Consider the following 22240-nt stretch of genomic DNA (forward strand, 5'->3'; position numbering starts at 1 on the left):
TTGATATCAAAGGTATTTCGAAGAGAATCTAGGTACCTAAATGCCCTGTTGTTAGCCACTTTGGAGTTAAATATTTCTTCTAGAGGAGCAGAATAGCTAGCTGGATAATTTCCCCCACCCTGTTCCTTTCTGTTTGAATAATCAGCCAGCAATAAATTTACTGATCTAGAGAATTTGGCGCAAAGTGAAAGTACTGTAACTTAATGATATAAAATAACTCCTCCCTCGAAATTGAAGAAGAAAGCCTACACTTTCCTTACATTATCATACATTAGTAACAATCCCAAATAATTGTAATGTATGGAAATTGGGTTTCTTGACTAGAATAACCATCTCTTCGGCATGCAAGAGTAGTGGATAAATGCTTCATCGTCTCAAGTATTCATGGAAGAGGGACTTTTAGCAAGTGAATAAAAATATATCAATGTGAAACATGTTAACTCAATGTAACAGTGTATAATTTAGCATTCACATTAAATGTGTGTTATAAAAGCATCATCAACTTTATTTTAGTTTTAACAGAGAAAATTAAATGCGCAAATTGTGCTAATGTAATGGTGTAGCTCAGAAGTGTAACAGAGAAGTTGAAAAATCAGGATCATGCTCTGCCCCCACCCACAACTCTGGCAACTTCTTCAGCAAATGCAATGGTTATTTTCGAGGGTTTAATTTAGCACTTAGCTTCATTCAAAAAGTCCCATTTTAGGTACTTAAGTGAAGGGGATATGTGGGATGCACGTTCAAATATTACCTCAATGCTGGACCTAAGAACCATCTGCATTGTTAACATTGTAGGTGGGTTACACCATTTGGGACTTTTCAGTTTAGGGAAAACAGTGAGTGAGGGGAGGACCCGGCGGAGCTGCAGACAATTACGTATGGTGTGGAGAATATGAATAGAGTCCTTTTCTCTCAAAATACTAGAACTCAGAGCCATACAGTGAAGGTGAATGTTGGAAGATACAGGTTAGACAAAAGAAAGTACTTCACAGAGCATATAGTTAAACTGTGGAATTGACTCCCACTAGAAGTGGTGAGGGTCACAAGCGTGGGTGATTTTAGGTCAGTCTCATATGCAGGCCAACCTTGATCAGAGTAGAAGTGGCCACTTCTTTCTACTCGTGCCATGGCTTATACAATAGCAGCCCTACTGCAAGAGTAACAGTGAAAGCCCAGGTTTTCTTTTTACCTTTAACTCCTTACTAGAATGTTCCATATAACTCTGATTTAAGAAGTCATTTGAGGACACTCTGCATTCCACTGTAATGAAGAGCAATATAACAATGTAACAAAAATGGGAACTCCCCAAAAGGATGTGGATATGGAATCAAAAAGTAATGGGGCAGTCAAGAGAGAGGTTTATTGAGCCAATGTGTTCCGGACCCTACTGGTCCTCCTTCAGGGAAATTAAGAGAATGAACAAGTCAACATTTAGATGTACTGCTGCTCCTTCCCTTATACTTAGGGCCTGAAATGTGCTGGATTAATAGTAATCTCTTTTGCCTCCTCCATTGCGTTTTTGCTTCTACTTCCTGTTAGGATTTTTGTTTGCTTGCTTTAAGCCTCTACAGCACTGCATCAGAAATGGAAGTGCAATGGGTAGGAATTTATGGAGTGTCAAGGAGGAAGACCTAATCATTAAAATTCTGAGCATGAAGGTCTGAGAAGGAGCTAAAGAAAACTTAGAGAATAGCAAAGGTTTGCTACATTAAAGTAGCAAAAGGGAACTTCTCTCTAGACCTATGCAATATGGTTAGAATATGGTTTCTTCCCCCCCCCCAACACACACACAAATGTGCACACACATACACACAGAGATGAGCAAAACCACTTCATTTGAGCTCTTCCGTAGGAGATGTTAATTGGCCTATAAGGAATAATCTCCCTCTGATGCACATGTGTAAATTGGCATTTAGTGAAAATTAATTAATCTAAATACAATGGTAACAACTGGAGGACATGTAATCAGATGTGGGTGGAAAAATAAGGGAGACCAATCTAGAAAACCAAGATCTTTCCTATATTTGCAGTATTTCATGAGTATAAACCTGTTTGGTTAGAAATCATGACGAAACTTTGTAACAGGAGTCCCAATTAGTGGACCAATATCTTATAGTTTCTGATAATTTTGCATACCCTGTAAAGATGTTGATGTGTCAGATCAACAACCAAGATGAACGGAAGAATTAGGCCAATTTACACCCCACTCCTCACATTATATTTGGAATGACAACGTAGTGCAGACAATCTCGAGAGGATTTCCCCCACCCCACCCCAAGTGGTGATCCACACTATGCAGATGGATAATCATGAGAAGTGCAATATATCACCCAGTTTCTCTCTGGTGCTGGAGAACTGGAAGTACGGTATGTTGGGAAAAGGTGTGATGTCACACTTTATGTGATTCATTCTCTCTGTGCTGGGAAGCATCACAAAGGAAAGGGAGGATTTGATTTATTTTTTATTTTTCATTTTTCTGAGGATCAAAGTCCAGGGGCTAATTAGCATGATCATCTGGACTGGGGAGGGGGGGGATTTCTGTGGATAAAAATGAAGTGTAAATATTACCCCCTACAGGCAGCGTGGCAAAATTGTCAAGAGATTGCATCTTCAAGTGGCCACAGTTCAATATGCAACTACTGTATCCCATCCCCGCATCTTGCGATAAGGTGGAAATATGGCATCTAGACTTGTAGTGAAGTGCTATTGTGGCCATTTAACCACAAAGGGAATCATTCAAACCACATTTGCTCAAGCCCCACCACCTCATCACTAAAAAGAGCCATGTGGTTCGGCCTGATGAATTATGCAGCTGATGGGTTTGCTGCTTGTGAGATACATGTCTCCTAAAGCACACTGAGTGCCTTAAAGGGCACACGTGGCTGTAAATGCACTCAGCTCATGTCTGCCATGGTGGTAGTGTGGGCAGGACATGCATCCTAATCAAATATTGAGTATTTGTCAGAAGATACTCTGTGGACAAGCACATATCTGTGCACATATCTGGCACATGAAGCGGGAATCATGTTTATTCCTATTAGATATCAATCCAAAATTCTTCCACTTACCTGACTGGCTTCTGGGGTGGACTGCCCTCCAGAAAAATACATAACTACACATGAATATTTTTTATTTTATGCTGACCAAACCTGGTATTCAAGCTGCAGTGGTGTTAAATACTTGGGTTGAATTCAGCGGGCTGCTTCAGTTTCACTGGTGTAAGGATGTCTGCAAGAGATGAGAACATGATTAATCAGGTGTTTACATTCATGGGTATTGAAGATGACTTTTGTTGTTGTGAACAATCTCTAATCTGTTTAAAACTTAAAGAAATTGTGAATGGTTTTCTCTCACACACCAAACTGGCCGTCTCAGAATAAAAGCATAAGAAGAGCTGGATCAGGCCAAAGGTCCTTGTCCATGGGAAGCCATAATAATAAATGAATAATAATATTTTTATTATTTATATGCCGCCCATCTGACTGGGTTGCCCCAGCCACTCTGGGAGGCTTCCAACAAATTAAAACACAGTAAGACATCAAACAAAAAATTTCCCTATACAGAGCTACCTTCAGATGTCTTCTAAAAGTCAGATACAGTGGTACCTCTAGTTGCGGACACAATCCATTCTGGGGTGCCGTTCGCACCCCGAAAAGTCTGCAACTAGAGCAGCGCTTCTGCGCAAGCGCAGAGCACGATAGAGCACTTTTGTGCATGTGCGAAGTGTGCAGAATGCTTTGCTGCGTTCGCAACCCGAAAAGCCGCAACGTGAAGCAAACGCAACAAGAGGTATGACTGTAGTTGTTTATTTCCTTGACATCTGATGGGAGGGCGTTCCACAGGGTGGGCACAACTACTGAGAAGGCTCTTTGCCTGATTCCCTGTAACCTCACTTTTCACAATAAGGGAACTGCTAGAAGGCCCTTGGAGCTAGACCTCAGTCTCCAGGCTGAACAATGGGGGTGAAGACGCTCCTTCAGGTACACAGAGCCAAAGTCATTTAAGGCTTTAAAAGTCAGCACCAACACTTTAAATTATGCTCGGAAATGTACTGGGAACCAATGTAGATCTTTTAAAAACTGGTGTCCTGGCAGCTGCTCCCAGTCACCAGTCTGGCAGCCACATTTTGAATTAGTTTCTAAGTCACCTTCAAACATAGAGCACATCACAGTAGTCCAAGCGGGAGATAACCAGAGCATGTACCACTCTGGTGAGCCAGCAAGTGTGACCTGGTTGCGACAGCATTCTCCCAACTCATGATTCCCAGAACTTATCTTCAGGAGCAACTGGCCTCTGACAATGGAGGCAGAAACATGCCCATCATGATTGTTATTGTTTATCCAGTTTGGATCCCACCAGTCCAGGGTGGCAAGGCCTCATAGTCACTGATAGTCATATCCTCCATAAATTTGTTTAATTCTCTTTCAAAGACATCCTAAGTGGTGGCCGTCACTCTATTAAATACATTGAAGGTCTTTTCAAACACTAAATGTAGATGAAGCATGTATTCATTGCAACACACACACATACACACACACACATTATCTAGACTATATTTCCCTTGATCATATCTGGAGAACAATGTCAAAATGTAGCACAACAACAACGCACCCATAAGCAAATGATGATTGCCCAAACACTCCCAAGGAAAAAAAATATTGGTCCTAATTATAATCACCGTAGATAATTGGTAGGCAATAAGGACAAGCACAATAGTTCATTACAGCTTATCCTCAATTAGTTGACGACTGTATTTCTCAGCATACATAATGTAATTTGGAAGGAAGGTGTGTCTATTTCTAGACAATGAGGAACAAAAAAACTGTGAGAGTCTTCTTTCCTCCAGAATTTATTATTTAGGTAGAGGACAGGTGCATTTAGGCTTGTTTAGGTAAGGGACAGGAACATTTTTGCAAGGAACTGGACAATAGAAGAATTAGCACATTTTTTGCACAATCTGAAAAATAAGGCTCATGAAGCTTGCACAACCACCTCCCCACACCTTGATAATTATTAATAGAAACCTAGCATGCTGTATCTTCCTTTGAAAAGTCAAATCAAATTAAAATACAATTAGCATTATAATTCAGCCAGTTCATCCTGAGTGGCATTTTAAGAAATTAAAGCTCTGTAGCTGGTATGCTATATTTATAAAAATTTGCTTAGGAAACTGTGTCAAAGAGAATCACCGCAGTTTCAGCACTAGAAGCTTCAAAACCTGCCATTGCTCTATGCATCTTTTTGTTGTTAAGAGCCAAATGCAATTACAAGTGGTTTCAACCTTCACATTTAGCTCATAATCAAAATATTTATTAATTATGTGCATTCCACAGAGAAAGCATTGCTGGATGGAAGTATTGCAACAGGCATTGAACGAAATCAAAGGTGAACACCGATAGATGTCACATGAGGAAAGTAAATAAACAGAGGCAAAGCAACTATTAGAGTTAAAAAAAAAGCATATAGATCAATCAAAAAAATCAATACGGTCATAAACATATGGTGAAAAGATAATTAATTCTTTTCTTTTGTATGTGTTCCTCTCAAAAGCATCTCGCTTTGTATGCAGCTCTTTCATGTCTCATCACACTTCTTTTTATCACTGCAGTATTTTCTATCCTTCCAAAGATTTTTATCTGTCAGATGTTTTTTGATACTAATATTTTAAACATGCAGCATGTTAGTAGCAGCAAAAGTCTTAATATACTTTCTGCATGGATATCATGAATCACCTCATTGATGAGTGCATATTTGAAGGGTTTCTCACCATCAAACATCAAAACATTTTAGCTATTAGAAAGGTGACACATATTTTTCTTTGAATGCTGGACTACTTTGCTTCATTTTCTTAATTTTTATAACTGTGCTGCTGACTACTAGGGAAAGCTTTTTATATGCTCCCCCTCCCTGGCTCTCTGTGTGCTGTTCTTTCAAATAAGTCTATTAATAATAAATACCCCAAAAGCCCTTATCTTTACATACTAGGAACAGAATTAATATTGGTATCATTATTATCTGAACAATTATTTCATTCTGCACTAATGGCTAATTTGAGAAGTATCACTTCAGAACATTTTGTTGAATCTAGCCATCACTTATTATCATGGCATAATACAATGTCTATTTGGAAATGGATTGTTTAAATCAGTATTTTTTCCCCTCGCATTGTAAACTATGCTCTGACAGAGAACTGCTGTAATTTCTGATACACACGTAAGAGTGAAAAATATGGAAAAGACCTTTACAGCTCAAGTCTATAGCTTGAGTGTGACTGAGAAACAGCACGTTCAGATTAAAAGCACTGACATTGACTTTGGTACAATGTAAGAACTTTTTTCTTCTTTTTCTTTATTATGTTATTTGCAGCTACAGTTCACAATGCATTGTGATAATAAGAGGGGGGGTGTCCTCCACTGACCGTAAATTAACACCCAATGTTATCATGAAGAGCTCCTCTAAGCTAACATATTCCAGCAAGACCAAACTGATTGTCACATAGTGAATAGCCTTGAAACACAATTGGTCTAACATCAAATATTATCTAGGTATTATCTAGGTCTAACATCAAATATTATTCTGCCTTTTTTGAACCACATATATGTTTGTAGTTTTAAAAGTGCTTTGTACTTCTTTTGAACTCAGCAACAGGTGTTACGAATATTTCAAATTTCCCTTCACTCAAATCTTGACTTGAATTTGCCACCTATAAGATTGTGGGCACAGCTTCTTGCAGTTACTGTTGCAAGATGTTGACACAGCTGTAACTGATGATGCTACCACAAATGTAAATTTGTTCCTTATATAATAGTTTGATGGTAAGTAAATAGCTTTATTTATTTATTAAGTGCCTGCATGGGGAAAAAAGCACTGGGAGGTTAGCTGGATTTAGTGCCCATTGAAGAAACTGCAATTCTCTGATTCAGTCTACTATTGTTGGTTTTAGTTTAGCTCCCTCTCAATCAATATCGAACAGGGCATGATTTAATACGGTTTTATAATCTCCAAAAAAATGGGGGGGAGGGGGTTAAAGGAGAGAGGAGGGCAGTTGTGTTATTGTCATTCATCAAAGGGGCCCTTTCACATTTCTTTGCTTTCACCTGCTGAGACCCATTTGGTCTCTTTCAAAGAGAATGCAATGACAAAATGAATGAAAAATGCAAGAATAAGAGTCCCCTTTTCTATCCAATAGTATAATCAATGGGTACTTGTTATCCCTATTGTATTTCACAGAGGTAGTTGTAAGACAATTAAATCTCGCTTCTCAGGCAAATAATTTTGGTAGTTAACCTGAAATAGCCAACAATATTGAAAAGAATGAATGCATGTGAAGCAGTGATGTAATGGGATACTGCTTTGCCAGGGATTTTTTTTTTAAAAAAACCACCAATTCTTTACAGCTTCACTAAACTACAGTATATGTGAGCTGTAATTACTGACTGATACCATCCAAATGGAAGACAGAGAGAAGTGGAACGTTCCAGCAGATGACAAAAAAGGTGAACAATTGTGATACCGTCTTTAAAATACAGAAAAGTAAAAGAAAGAGAACAGTAGCACAATACTGTATTATTTCTAAAATCTAACTGTATCTTAATAAACAGGAAATGTTTACATAGTTAACAACTATGGTGTAACAACTAATTTAGTTTTAATTCCTTTTGCACCAACCTACATTTGCACATTAATCTTTCCCTCTTCTTACTGAATTGCTTACATGTCGAAAGAAAGATTGTAATGGGTTGGAGCAACAGAACACTCGTTTTATATATTTTTTGTTATTTATACAACCTCTTTTGGAAGGTGCTCAAAGCCCTTTCCTGATCTCAATGAGTTAGAATTTACTTCACCACCTAACATATCTATAAACCTACATAAGCTTATACCTCTGTTGATAATTCTGTTCCGTCGGTCTCTATACAATTAAATACTCTAGCTATTCTTTCCCTCTGGTTTTAGTGAAACTGGTCTCAGCCCTTAACTATTTAATTCAAGCACAGTCTAGATAATTTAACCCCTATTGAATGACAATGAACAAATCTTCTGGTTCTGTCTTAATAAGTGGCTCCTGCACATTCTTGGGCCTCTTTCTTTTGTCAGGAGACTTATCCATGCACTTGATCAACCTCACATATGAGTGGGTAGCTCATAGATCAAAGATGCAGCAGTTTCCCTGATCTTCAGAATATATTTCAGAAATTTAGAAAGTATGTCCCCAATATAATTGGTGAACGTGGTGCTTCAGCATACAGTACACCAAAGCATGACATAATGCAATGTTGGGCAAGCACTGCAGTGATATTACAGTGGCTTTGAAAGGAGAGAAGACAGTGTACATTTTAGAAGCCCAAGCAGAAAATTCAGATCGCTGGAACCATGGCACACACATGGTTGCTTCAAGGTTCATATTGTGCTGATTCCTGGGTTCAGGGAAGGGAATCTGATTGAATGGAGGCTTCTGCTGGCAGATATTAGATATTGGTGAGACTTCAACTCTGATCCCATGACTCTCTGCTTCTTAATAGTAGGACACTGATTACAGTGGAACTCTAAAATCTCAAATTATGGCTTAAATTATTATAGACCTGGATGCTGGTCCCATTGAAATCAACAAGACTAATGATCCTTTACTGACACTTGCAAAGAAAACCACAAAACGCTCTATTTCATCTCCTGAACCAATGTAAGGTCATGAACTATCACATTAAAGTCACTGCTACTGGCATTTGACTCCAACTTTGATAGACAATTGGTAAATATCCACTCTAGGAGGATAGCTGTTTGAATGAATCACTCTTTCGGTATAACTAGTAGCAGATTGAGTTGAAAGTTATGTGATAGATCCACTGTATTTGTACACCCCCAAAAGTTGCTTGGGTTGCTTTTTTATAGTCTCCTGCATTCAATGTGACACATGTGTCTGCACACATACATACATACACCCTTCCCAGATGTGACAGTGCCAAGAACAATGTTGGGGCAGGAAAGGGGATTAAATCCAGGCCTCTGTTCCTCCTTCCATCAGCTGATGGAGCTATCAAAGGTGACACTGTTGACCTTCCATTTAGAAATTACATGCATAGAGATCTCTGCGCACAGAAACATCTGTAAGGATCTGTGGATCAGGACCTCTGTTTTTGTTTTTTTAAAGCACAAAAAAGAGGAAAAAATCATTATTTTTTCATCAGAGGCAACGAAAACACTGTGATGGAGGGAGTTCTTTTTTTAAAAAAAAGTACAAAGAAACATCAGTTGCGCAGTAAATAATGTGCCTGGGATTGTGGCCTCCAATGGTGCTCACGGATATTTGTTAAGAATAGCCTTCTGCACCATACAGGACTGTCATGATGGATCGAGACATGCTATGGTCTCAGTTTCATTCATCCCAACACTGGCTTTGAGTCCATGTCAGATTCTGTACCCTTCAACAAAAAATGATTGGCAGATTGTTTCAGACTGAGGCGTAGGGGACCAAGTGCTGTTGTTAGTCAAATTCTACCGTTAATTCAGTGCAGAGAAGCAAATGGGAAGAAGGATAATAGACCTTCCTTCATGTTGTGCAGCATTTCTGGCTGATACAATTGGCCCTCCAGAAAGGAACACAGTTTCTGGAGCTGCTATTGTTTTGTACAGGGAATAAATTGCATTCTTTCTGGCATTCTCCCTCTCCCTCTACCCTCCTGCCTTCTTTCATCAGCACTGTAGGGGGAAGGTAGAATTCACAAAACTAGCCCCTCATTTAGTTTTTTCCCTTTCATCTTTTCCGCCTCCGTTATCTTTTATTTATTTTCTCTTATTGTTTATTTATTATGAGATTTCTGATAACTGCCCCTTTGTCAATTAGATATCAGGGCGGTGTACAAAATGAGACCCAAGATGGTTATACAACCGTAAATAACAGCCATGAAACTGAACAGCAAACAAGCAGTCAAAACAACTTTCAGAGGCAGTAAAGAGAGACTATGCAGCTAATACACCCAGAAGACAAACAGACAAGTTTTGACCTGGCATCAAAAAAATAACAAACTTTGCTGTACTTAATGCCTAACACATTTCGTAGATTTTGGAAAATCAGTCAATCATCTATATAACTATTTATTGTTTTCTTATTTTCACAATCCTGTTCATGTTTCATTTAGCGCCGTTTTAATAGTTTTCCTGCATATTTATAATATTGTGTATTTAGTTATTGTTATATCTATCATCTATCATCTATCTATCTATCATCTATCTATCTATCATCTATCTCTATCTATCTGTATCTATCTATCTATCTATCTATCATCTATCTATCTATCTATCATCTATCTATCTATCATCTATCTATCTATCATCTATCTATCTATCGATCGATCGATCGATCGATCGATCTATCATCTATCTATCTATCATCTATCTATATCTATCTATCTATCATCTATGCATGCCAACACTTTTTGGAACTGATTCCAATATTCCTAATCAGATTCAGAAATTCAGAAAATTAGAAATCCTTGTTGCTGGCTACTTTGTCAGAGAGTAGGCATAGACACACTCTGACAAAGACAAGAGCCAGACTAGATTTAATGGCCAGTTTCATGAGTTTAAATAAGGAATTCCCTGCTTACATGGAAAGAGCTTGCCACTGCTTACATCCCTGTAATCTCCCTGCTTCCAAGTGCTTTCCCTTCACCCTCCCTGCACAGAAGCCATTTCTGGTATTGGAGATCAGTGAAGGAGGAAAGTTGTGGGAAGATCTCTGCATACATCAGACATGTACCTCCTTGCTTTCTAAACTCAGATACCTCCCCTAGGCTCCTCCTCCTTTGTGACCAATGTAGTTCTGTGTTTAAATGCAGTAAATTCCTGCATTTAACATTTAGTTTGGCCCTAGCTAACCCCAAATAAGGTTCCCTACTGACAAAACAGTACAAGTCTGCCAATAAAATCTAAAGCAAATATACTGATAGTCTCAAAACTATCAGGATGCTTTGACTCTAAGCAGACAGACTTGGAAAGAAATCCCTTTGGCTTCAGTGGGATTTGTTTGTAGGCTCACAGCTTAAAGATGCAATCCTGCACCCAGGTAGGCACATTCAAGGTCACTTTACCAGCCAGTCCCATACAATTTATGAATAGAGGTGGAGAAGCATGCATACTGTATGATTGCTGCGACTACGCAGGGTGATATGTTAGCCGGGATACACTAGCTGTGTATTTTTCAGAAATTCTGATGGCATATCTATATATTTCTGCATGGAAATTATTTCCATTCAGTGGGAGAAATGTCCTATCATTCCCACTGAAGTAGATGGTTGCAGTCCAGGTGTGTAGGTGGAAGATCATACTGGGGAGGCATATCTAAGCTGCACTGAGCCCTTTAGATGAAGAGTGCCTCACTACTTTCCCCTGGGAAAACCAGCTGAATCAGAACAAATGGCAATAGGGTTTTCTGAGGATTGGCGTTCGCTCCAATTTACCGCTAAAGGGTGGGGGAATGCAGCAGATCAAAGGCAAAACTGCTTGGGCCTATGGCCAGAAGTCACAAAACAATCAGAAAGCTGCTTGGAACTGTGTTTTCTAGGTATGGCAGAAGCAGGAGTGTATATGAGCCCTATGTCTAAATCTCAGTGGAATTCGTGCTTCTCAGTGCTCTCCATTCATGGGAAGTTCTTTGATTCAGCAGAGACTTCCATGAATGAAAGAGGAAGGGCTATGATTTCCTCAAGTTCGCTTTTCTTCTAAAGCTTTCCAAGCCACCCCTATGATATTTTGCAAAGTCTACTCTACAGCAGATGGAGAAGGTCACCAGAGACTGCAGAAGGAAAGGGAACCAGTAAATAAATGACTTACTTCCCCTACTTCTGCTCTTGGAAACTTCTGCTAGATTAAAGAGCAATCCCTGGGTGGAAATGGAACATTAGTTACAGACCAGGGTATTCTAAACCTATGGCTTACAATGGGATTTGGTTTCAACTACCTACTCATTGAATGATGCCCAGTGACAGGTCACACTTGACATGTGAGTATGTTGTCAACAATGGTTTGCAAAATAAATCTATTAAGCCTTGTTGTCAGGTAAAATTGGATCATCCAAGTTGATAAAGATCCATGGAATTTCTTCAAGGAAAAAAGGAAAAAAAGAACTAGTTCACAATCTGGCATAGTCAGATTTTAGGGGTTGCATGGGAAACTTCCCTGTGGAGAGCTGTACTCACAAAAGCTCACCTTTTCACCCTCCTAAATATGTAGGCATTTGAAATCAGGGTTCCAGAGCACTTGCTATTTGGGCTGGGGAAGAGAGGTGCAATCTCACTGACCACTCCATGTGTTGGATGGATGTACTATTGCAGATGGATTTAATCACCAGCTATTATGTTTAAAAAAATGGGGGGGGGGGTTGACTTATGGAAAAGACTTCTAGAACTTTGGTTAGTGAAAGGATGAAGGGCGGGGGGAGATTACATTAATTGCCTTGCCTAAGATGACCTACTAAGCAAACCTAGGGCTATCTGGTGTCAAAATGAGGCCACCCCTCCATCATTTACAATGCCCCCCATTGTTTTACCTTTTTTCTGAATCAGGATTATCTGCTATGAACCCATTCTGCGCATTTAACAATTTCTGCCACAGATGTGCTTTCTGGTCTTGGGCAAGTTGCTTTCAGTCCCTTTACATACAGAGCAGAAGGTAACTGGTTGCTTCTTCCAGTGTTATTTTGTAGGCCTCAGTTGAGTTCAGCAAGCTGATTTGAATTGGTTGGCTTGCTGTTCTCTGTGGACTTGCCAAAGGAATAATGGGTATTTATGTTTAGCTCTTTGGAAACTTTCTTAAGAACTACAGTTATAGAAAAAATCTTACTTAAACTTTTATCTCTGTTCCTTGAGAAAGCATTGCTTATGTAAAGGAATTCTGGAGAGGTCTGGCAGCAACCAAGCTAGGGAAGCTTTGGTTGGCTGGTGAGAGTTGTGGGACAGTCAAGCCTTGAGCACAGACTCTCTTATGAGGGAAATTGCCACTGCTGACAATCCACCAAGTGTGTTGAACCCAAACCACTTTCTTCCCAAAGAAGCCTCCTCCTGAAATATTAAATAGCTGCCTTTTAGTGTGGTGTCAGTAACGTTCAACATCAGGTCCAGAATTAAGGGTTGACATTGTTGGGCATCTGCTGAGACCCACACCTAGACATGGACCTCACTGCTGGTCACCAGGGCCTCCCTGGTCTTGGTGCTATTAAAAATAGTGGAGAATTTAAACAGCACTGGAATAGCATCAGTTAATGTGTTCATTCCCAACCCAGAGCAGAAATCTGGCAAGTGAATATGATGGATATTTACTTCCGTTGGTTTTTTAAAGTTCATAAGTGTAATGTGAGTGATGGCATTCATGACCCCTTTTCTTGATGTTCCCTTCCATTGAATTGAATGGTGTGGCCTCACATAATGGTCACATACAAATAATTGCATTAGGTTCGGCATCAGCAGATAGCAAGCCGAACAATGTTTTCGCAGAAGCCAAAGTACATTGGGCTGGAAACAGCGCTGCTTGTGGCAAATGCAAGATGCATTCATACATCCCCAGTGTTCCTCCTCTTACCTTGGCCACTTACTGACCCACTTTTCTTCCTTTGGAAAGAAGAAGTAGCGCCAGGTAACATTGCCTGTTCGCTTGCCTAAACTTAGCCTCTTAGTGGTGAGGGACAAGCAGACAGAGCATCTTGCCCAAGAATTCCCCACCACAAACACACACACATACACACATGGGTCAAAACTGATCTGGATCAGAAACAAACCCTCCAAATACTGCTGGATCACACCTCCCATCATTCCTGGCCATTGGCCATGCCAGCTGATGCTGAGTTCAGCAATATCTAGAAGCCACAGTATCCTGACCCCTAGTCTAGGTGATTCATGGATCTGGATTAGGCTGCTGCATATGAGGCTGAGTATTCATACCTCCTATGCTAATACCTCTTTTCTTAATTATTTGTTTTGTTTGATTTGGGGAAAAAACGGGGGGGGGGAATCCCAAATTTTGAGCACACCCAATGTATTGTTTAGAATCACAATTGGGTGAAATTAACAATGTCTGCCTCATTCTAAAATGAACCACACGAGAATTAGTTCAGATTCCTAGGTGGGTTAGAAAGCAGCATGCAGATCTTAACTATCCTTAAATAGAGATGCATTTTTAAAACCTCTTAGATTGTAAGAAATACATATGATACCAGTTCAAAAAAGTATAAAATGTATTATGCAGTCTCTGTATAAACACAACGATATCAGTAGCACAGGGAAATAAATTATGCTGCTCACTTTCCCAGGGTGTAATATCTTTTCTGAGCATATGTAAATTTGCTTTAAGAGGTTTAAAAGGAGTTTCTTAAAATATACTCCAAACTACAACAGATTTGTCATTCATGCACTGCTGAGCATAGAGGCTTAATTTTACTTTTTTTGCTATTATTTTAAATCAAGGCACTTATCCAAAAGATCAAAACAGCTTTTAAATGGACATTTTTGTGATGGGGGAAATGATAATATGTGTAGGAATATGGTAATTTTCCTACTGTGGAAGTAAAGATAGGTACCATGAACATAAACCTGCACCAGGAAAAATTAATCCTTCCTGCAATCTAAATAACATTGCCCAGTGAACAGAAGGGCTAAATTTGTCTTCATCAGCCAATATTGGGACTTGCCAGTATAGAAATATGCTGAGAACGCTCAGTTTCTATCTGAAAATTCAGATGAGGACTGTAATAAACAGAAAGAGTCCAAATGTAGTATTTGAAAGGAAAGGTGAAAAAAACCCTTCAGATATTGACTGTGACTCTGCAAACCAAGTTAGAAACATAGTCCCATACTCAGCGATGGAAGACTGAGCAAACTCATCTATGGACTGGCTGTATTGTTGACCCGTGCTATGTTCCGTGTGTCTTTTTTCACAAGTTGTCTGTCGACAATCTGGTTGTCAAAATATATGGAATTAAGCCAATCTAGCCCTTTGGGGAAAGGGCACGCACCAACCTTAAAGTTTCAACTGAAATGGATTGGGAATTGACCAGTTTGGAAATGATAATTTTGAACTGGGCTGTCATTTTCTCATCCTTCACAATCTAACCCTTAACGAAGAAGAAAAAAAATAATCAGTGGCAGGAAGAAAAATGTGTGCATGTGTGTGTGTGATTTCTCTGCATGCATATGCAAAATAGGCCATTGTGAGGAATGGCAAAATACATCATAACTTTATCTGTTTCCAGCACAGAATAATGTTAAGGAAAACCCGAACTATTTACTAAGCAAGGTGGCATAATGATGTTTACCCAATTAATTGTCTTAGTTCAAAGCTAATCCTATTTTTATGCTGGGCGGGGGCGACGATTGTGTGTGCTCAAATCAGGCATGAGAAGGACCCCCCCACAAAAAAGCAGGTGAATCATATGTGACTAAACAGGGTTTGGATAGCAAATATACACAAATGGTTTACCATGTGGCACTGCAGGGATGTCCCAGGGCAGTGCTCTCCCGCCATCTAGTGGAGACAGGGAGTCAAGAAAGCTTCCTAAATCCTTGAAGTCCACAAAATGCACTCAGCGCGGAGCCTAGTCAGCACTCTGGGGTGATTTGAATTTGTTGTTATGAAAAGGTGCCATAATCTTTTCCACCATGTGTGTGACCAGACAGCGATGAGTTTAATACTGTTGTAGAATAATCCTATCCCTGTCTACTCGAAAGTAACTGCTATTTTGTGCAATGGCTCCCAGCAAAGTGGGCTTGAGCCTTAGTTAAGCGTTTTAGCTTCCATATACATCAGAAACACATTTGAATGTGTCTACACATATTTATAAATGTACATAGATGTTGCCTAGGTACAGGTGTAATATTGCCCAACCCTCTTCCTGCTCTGTGTTCTCAGCCTTCCTCGACACTTTAAAGCACACTGTGAGAGAATTTTATTCCTAAGTGTACAAATAAGCATTTGAATCGCAACAAACACACATATCTTTATTTGTCCCTCCTCACAGACTGTGAGGCAACAGATTGCCACAGATCAGTTGAGTACTATACCTTAGATTCCAGCCAACTGGCACCCCAATTTAAATTCCAGCCAAGTGCAATCCAAGTGTATTTTTCAGTGTTATGTATTTACTTGGCTATCCATTCATTAATTTATTTATTCATACATACATACAATTATGAATCACTTCCGGAACTCATAATAATTTTTGAAGGTGCCTACAGTGTGTGTGTGTGTGTGTGTGTGTGTGTGTGTAGTGGTGGTGGGGACTGAGCCCTTTTCTCATCTGATCCCAGTTCTAAAGTGCAGCCCAATATCTGTCTGAACATATTCAAAGTGTCTTCTTACTTTAGAATCCCTACTCTAACAGAACTGGAACAGCTGTTCATTACATTAGTGTCTGCGAGTAGTAATGGAAGGAGAAATAAGAGTATTTCATGTTTTTATATTGTGATTTTATGTTCTAACTGCCCTAAGACCTGTAGGTACAGGGCAGTATACAAATTAATAATAATAATAATAATAATAATAATAATAATAATAATAATAATAATGTAACATATAAAGGCCTGAACAACCTGACACCGGGTTACTTGAAAGACCGGCTGCCCCTGTATAGACCAGTATGATCACTTAGATGATATGGGAATTTTTTTACACATGGCATTGCACCCTAAAGAATATCACATGGCATGGCAGATACTTAAAAATGGGCATTTGCCCCTGTATTGTGGTATGTCCCTCCCTCTGCAATATGTGAAGATTTATTTATTCATCAGTTCCTACAGACATCTTATAAAGTTGTATCTATTTTCCCAGGCTTTTCCCTGACCCTGATACTTTCTGTTCTTATCTGTTTTTATCATATTGTTTGACTGGTGTTTGTGATGTATCTGTTTTTAATCACACCATTTTATTGTTTTTGTGTTGGGCTTTTGTATACCGCCTAGAGATGCTTAAGACTTAAGGTTCAGAAAGCCTTTTTTGATTGATTGATTGATTGATTGATTGGAAAGTCACAAGTGCCTTCTTAAATTGCTGAATCATTGTGAGACTCTACATGCCCCTCTCCACATTTACGTGAAATTAGTGTTAACATATCAGGCCATCAGGGTTTTGTTTTTGTTTCATTTTTTTCAAAAAACTAAAATTGATTATTACTACTTGTTAGAATAATTGCTAGGCTGAACCCTATCACTAGCTTTTATATTAAGGGGGGGGGGAAAAGTAATTCAGTCTCAGTTGAATTCCTCCTGAACCCTTCCCACAACCAGCAAATTTAAGTGCTGGAATTAAATTTATTACCTGCTCATGAAACTGAACTACTGGTCTTAAAGTGTATTGTTGAGGCTTAAGTATCCCAATCCTAAATGCATTAACTTGAAAGCAAGCCCATATGACTCAATGGAATTTATTGAGTAAATAACTGTGATCCAGAGTGCACCTTGCTGCATTTATGGCATCTTGCCCCTCACCCTATGCCAGCTAAACAGCATTGCTCACCTATTGGAGCCGAGAGGCTGGTCTGAATCTCCTTCCAGGACAGTGACATCATCACAGTCATTAGTGCTATCAGAACAGACAACACTAATTATGCATTCAGTGCTGCTTGGGGATACATTGTGCACACTGCTCAGGTGTTGAATATGTGACATATGCAATTGGGGGAACTGTGTAGACATCTATTTCTGCATGCAGATCACTTCCACTATATCACAGTTTGTGCTTTAACACGACTGTAGGATCATCAATAACCACCCAGATTTCTAGAGCTGATTTCTGTTGTAGTATTCTTGATTTATTTAATGAATTTGTAGGTCAACCTGTCAGTAAGTATCTCCACCCTAGGCAAGTAAATGTTGTTAGAATTGGATCCTTTCCCCTTCTTTTTGCAGTGAGGAGCGTCTTTCACATTATGACAATAAAACTTACATTGGAGAGAATGAGAATACCATAGGAAAACTTGTAATTTCTGTTAGGTATCTTGCACTGGCAACATTCACACATTCTTAGGCTCTGAGAATCTCTTGTGAATGCAACTGGAGTGAAACCAGTATGGTCTTCTCCCCAGTTCATAATAATTGAGCTAGGCTACTGGCTGTCATAGAGGGACACGAGTGGTACTGTGGGTTAAACCACAGAGCCTAGGACTTGCTGATCAGAAGGTCGGCGGTTTGAATCCCCGCGACGGGGTGAACTCCCGTTGCTCGGTCCCTGCTCCTGCCAACCTAGCAGTTCGAAAGCACATCAAAGTGCAAGTAGATAAATAGGTACCGCTCCGACGGGAAGGTAAATGGTGTTTCCGTGCACTGCTCTGGTTCACCAGAAGTGGCTTAGTCATACTGGCCACATGACCTGGAAGCTGTACGCCAGCTCCCTCGGCCAATAAAGCAAGATGAGCGCCACAACCCTAGACTGGACCTAATGGTCAGGGGTCCCTTTACCATTACTGGCTGTCATAACATGAACGATGGCCCAGCAATCTGGGTGTCATGGGCTGAAACATTCTGGAACTACTTTAATCAGTTTACTGCATGTATCCTCAATGGATGCCTGGCATGGCAAACTGAAATTGAAAGTATGCGCGCAATCCCATCTAATGCAGCTTTAGCACCCATGTGCAGAGGATTCTGCAGGTTCACTAGGATTACAGAGAGGATAGCATACATTCACAAGCTCAAAATCACCTACTTGTACACATCTACTCATGCACTTTCCATATCCTCATCCATGCTCTGCACTCTGGGAAAGTTACTGTTGTGTTCTAGAGTGTAAATAAGCCACTCAGAGGGGAGACTGCCTATAGTTGCACAGACCTCCTATTTCGCTTCATGACACCTGGTATTCCATGAATGTGTGCTCTCACACATGCAGAAAACGAGATTCTACCAAACCTGTGGGAACTCACGGTCTACTCACAATAGACTGGATTCCACATCTAATATTAAGCGCATATGCATTTTTCTACCCTGCATATTCTTACATTCTGACTCATTTCTCTCTCCCCATTTTGAAGTACAGATGGAAAACTCAGATATCTGAATAAGAAGAAGAAGAAGAAGAGTTTGGATTTGATATCCCGCCTTTCACTCCCTTTAAGGAGTCTCAAAGCGGCTAACATTCTCCTTTCCCTTCCTCCCCCACAACAAACACTCTGTGAGGTGAGTGGGGCTGAGAGACTTCAAAGAAGTGTGACTGGCCCAAGGTCATCCCACCAGCTGCCTGTGGAGGAGCAGAGACGTGAACCCGGTTCCCCAGATTAGGAGTCTACCGCTCTTAACCACTACACCACACTATAGCACACAGTGCAGTTAGCTCTTACATCTTTCACACGCAAGTTCAGCATTGCATTTTTTAAAATGCCAATCATTGCCAAGAATGGAGCCGCTGTTTCTTTTTCATAATTTCTTTAATTAAGGCTGAAGCTGCTTGTGATTATTGTGCAATAATGTTCCTATTTCGTGAAACAGTTTCTTAGCTCACATGCCAAATTTATGCCCAACATGTGTAGAAGCACTGCTAAATATGCAATACAAGTAAGATAGTGTGATTGATTTTGTGATCGTAACACGTTTAAGTAGCTGGAGGAATTCACAGATCATATTCTTGGGAAGCCTCTCTTAAATCCACATCTTCATTCACTCATTAGACAAATATACACCCTGCCTTTCTTTAGGCAAAGAAACCAGAGCAGCTTACAGCAATAAACACTGTAATTATAACAAAGCAGCAGTAGCAAGACTTGATTCTAAGGATGTCTATGACCGAAAATAACTTGTTAAAAAAATGCACTTCACAAATAAGTGCATGGGTGTAGCACCCTGCCTTAGTACACTAAGGATTTGAATCTGGCACATTAAGGCAGACTGCCAGATCTCTCACCAGTTCAGAGATTTAAACCAGCATAGAAATAGGAGTGGAAGGAATGTAACACGGACTGATGGTTGAACAGAGGTGGATCCAGGTGTATATTTTTTCTAAAGGTGCTAAAGCATAATCCAGAAAAAGCTGAGCATGCTTAAATCCTGTTTAAGTAGGGTTTATGCAAATGATTTTTCAGTTAGATTCTTCTGGCTCTCGTAAAATGTAAGCATACCTAATTCTCTTTTGACCGCTTTGGGCATTTTGAAGAAGTGGCAGGAGAAGAGGAAGAAGGAGTCACATATTCATTCTCTGTCACTACTTCTCTGAGAACAAAAGAACATAAAGTAAAACAGTGGAATCCTCCAAGCATCATTATTGGGACCTGTGCCTTTTAACCTGTTTGTAAATGATCTAGAGTTAGGAGTGACCAGCTGGACCATAAAGAAGGCTGATCGCTGAAGAATTGATGCTTTTGAATTATGGTGCTGGAAGAGACTCTTGAGAGTCCCATGGACTGCAAGAAGATCAAACCTCTCCATTCTGAAGGAAATCAGCCCTGAATGCTCACTGGAAGGACAGATCGTGAAGCTGAGGCTCCAATACTTTGGCCACCTCATGAGAAGAGAAGACTCCCTGGAAAAGACGTTGGGAAAGATTGAGAGCACAAGGAGAAGGGGACAACAGAGGATGAGGTGGTTGGACAGTGTTCTCGAAACTACCAGCACGAGTTTGACCAAACTGCGGGAGGCAGTGAAAGAGAGGAGGGCCTGGCATGCTCTGGTCCATGTGGTCACGGAGAGTTGGGCACGACTAAATGACCAAACAACAACAACAAGTAAGGTGACCAAGTTTGGTGATGGTACTAAATTGTTCAGGGTCATTAAAACAAAAGAGATTGTAAAGCGCTCCAAAAGGAGTTATCCAAATGGAGTGAATGGGCAGTAAAATGGCAAATACAATTCAAGATAAACAAATGTAAATGATGTATGTTGGGGCAAAAATAAATAAATAATAATTTCACGTATATGCTCATGGGGTCTGACCTGGAGGTGACAGACCAGGAATGAGACCTTGGGGTCATAGTAGATAGCTCTATTAAGATGTTGACCCAGTATGTGGTGGCTGTGAAAATGCCAGATTCCATGGTAGGGATCCCTAGGAAAAGAATTGAAAACAAAACTGCTAGTATCATATAGCCATTATGCAAATCTATGGTTTGGAATATTACGTACAGCTCTGTACACCTCAACTCAAAAATTATATTGTATTGTAGAGGTGGATAAGGTTCAGGAAAGAGCAAACAAAATGACCTTTTGGCAACCTCTGAAGAAAGGTTGTAGGCGAGTAAGAGGCAACATGATAGAAGTTTATAAAATTGAGAAAGTGGGCAGAGAAAGCTTTACCCCCTCTCTTATTACGCTGGAATTTGTGGACATCCAAGGACGCTGAATGCTGGAAGAGTCAGGAAAGATAAAAGAAAGTACCGTATTTTTTGCTCTATAAGACTCACTTTTTCCCTCCTAAAAAGTAAGGGGAAATATGTGTGCGTCTTATGGAGCGAATGCAGTCTGCGCAGCTATCACAGAAGCCAGAACAGCAAGAGGGATTGCTGCTTTCATTGCGCAGCGATCCCTCTTGCTGTTCTGGCTTCTGAGATTCAGAATATTTTTTTTCTTGTATTCCTCCTCCAAAAACTAGATGCGTCTTGTGGTTTGGTGCGTCTTATAGAGCGGAAAATACGGTACAGTGATGACCACCAATACAGATGGCTTTAAAACAAGGATTAGGCAAATTCAAGGAGGAAAGTATTATTTTATTATTTTTTATTAGTATTATTATTATTATTATTAAATTAATAATAATAATTCTTATTTATACCCCACCCTCCCCAGCCAGAGCTGTGCTCAGGGCAGCTAACACTGAATATAAATTACAATAAAACATAATAGAAAAAAGAAGAAGAAAACAGTTAATTAAAATACGGCTTAAAATACAGCTTAAAATGCAGCCTCATTTTAGTAGTAGCCCCTAAATCAAGACCATAAAGGGAGGAAACATCAGATATTCACTCGAGCCAGCTATCCATGCTGGTCCTACATGGGCCAGCAAAAAGCGAAGAGATAATTTATATACCAAATCCCATATAAGGGATCAGAATGAATCCAAGCCAAAGGCCAGCCGCAATGGCTACATGCCACGATGTTTGTACTCTTGTCTCCATGATTGGAGGCAATAATGCTTCTGAATGAAGAGAGAGGAGGCTTTTCTCTGCCGGATATGAGATTATATTATGAGGCATCTTGTCTGTACTGGTTGAAGGAGTGGCTGACATTGAAAAATCCATATATTTTAGATTTTGAAGGTCAGGATAATAATTTTG

General features: G+C 39.8%; 2 long non-coding RNA genes across 11 annotated transcripts in view; one reads left to right on the plus strand and one right to left on the minus strand.

The window, feature by feature from the left end:
• The window catches only part of LOC309380349, a 563851-nt gene that overhangs the window by 339244 nt on the left and 202367 nt on the right, over window positions 1–22240 (plus strand). The window lies entirely within an intron of this gene.
• The window catches only part of LOC309380362, an 82310-nt gene continuing 61247 nt past the window's right edge, over window positions 1178–22240 (minus strand). For 3 of the 5 annotated variants that reach the window (XR_014172876.1, XR_014172877.1, XR_014172878.1), the window contains 2 exons: window positions 3069–3228; window positions 1211–1260 (listed from right to left, as the gene is read on the minus strand). This is a non-coding gene — a long non-coding RNA (uncharacterized lncRNA). Of the gene's footprint in view, window positions 1261–3068; window positions 3229–22240 lie in introns of all 5 variants that reach the window. The other 2 variants (XR_014172874.1, XR_014172875.1) reach the window with 1 other exon arrangement.

The sequence above is a fragment of the Podarcis melisellensis genome (assembly GCF_964234715.1).
Source record: "Podarcis melisellensis genome assembly, chromosome: 11".
Lineage (NCBI taxonomy): Eukaryota > Metazoa > Chordata > Lepidosauria > Squamata > Lacertidae > Podarcis > Podarcis melisellensis.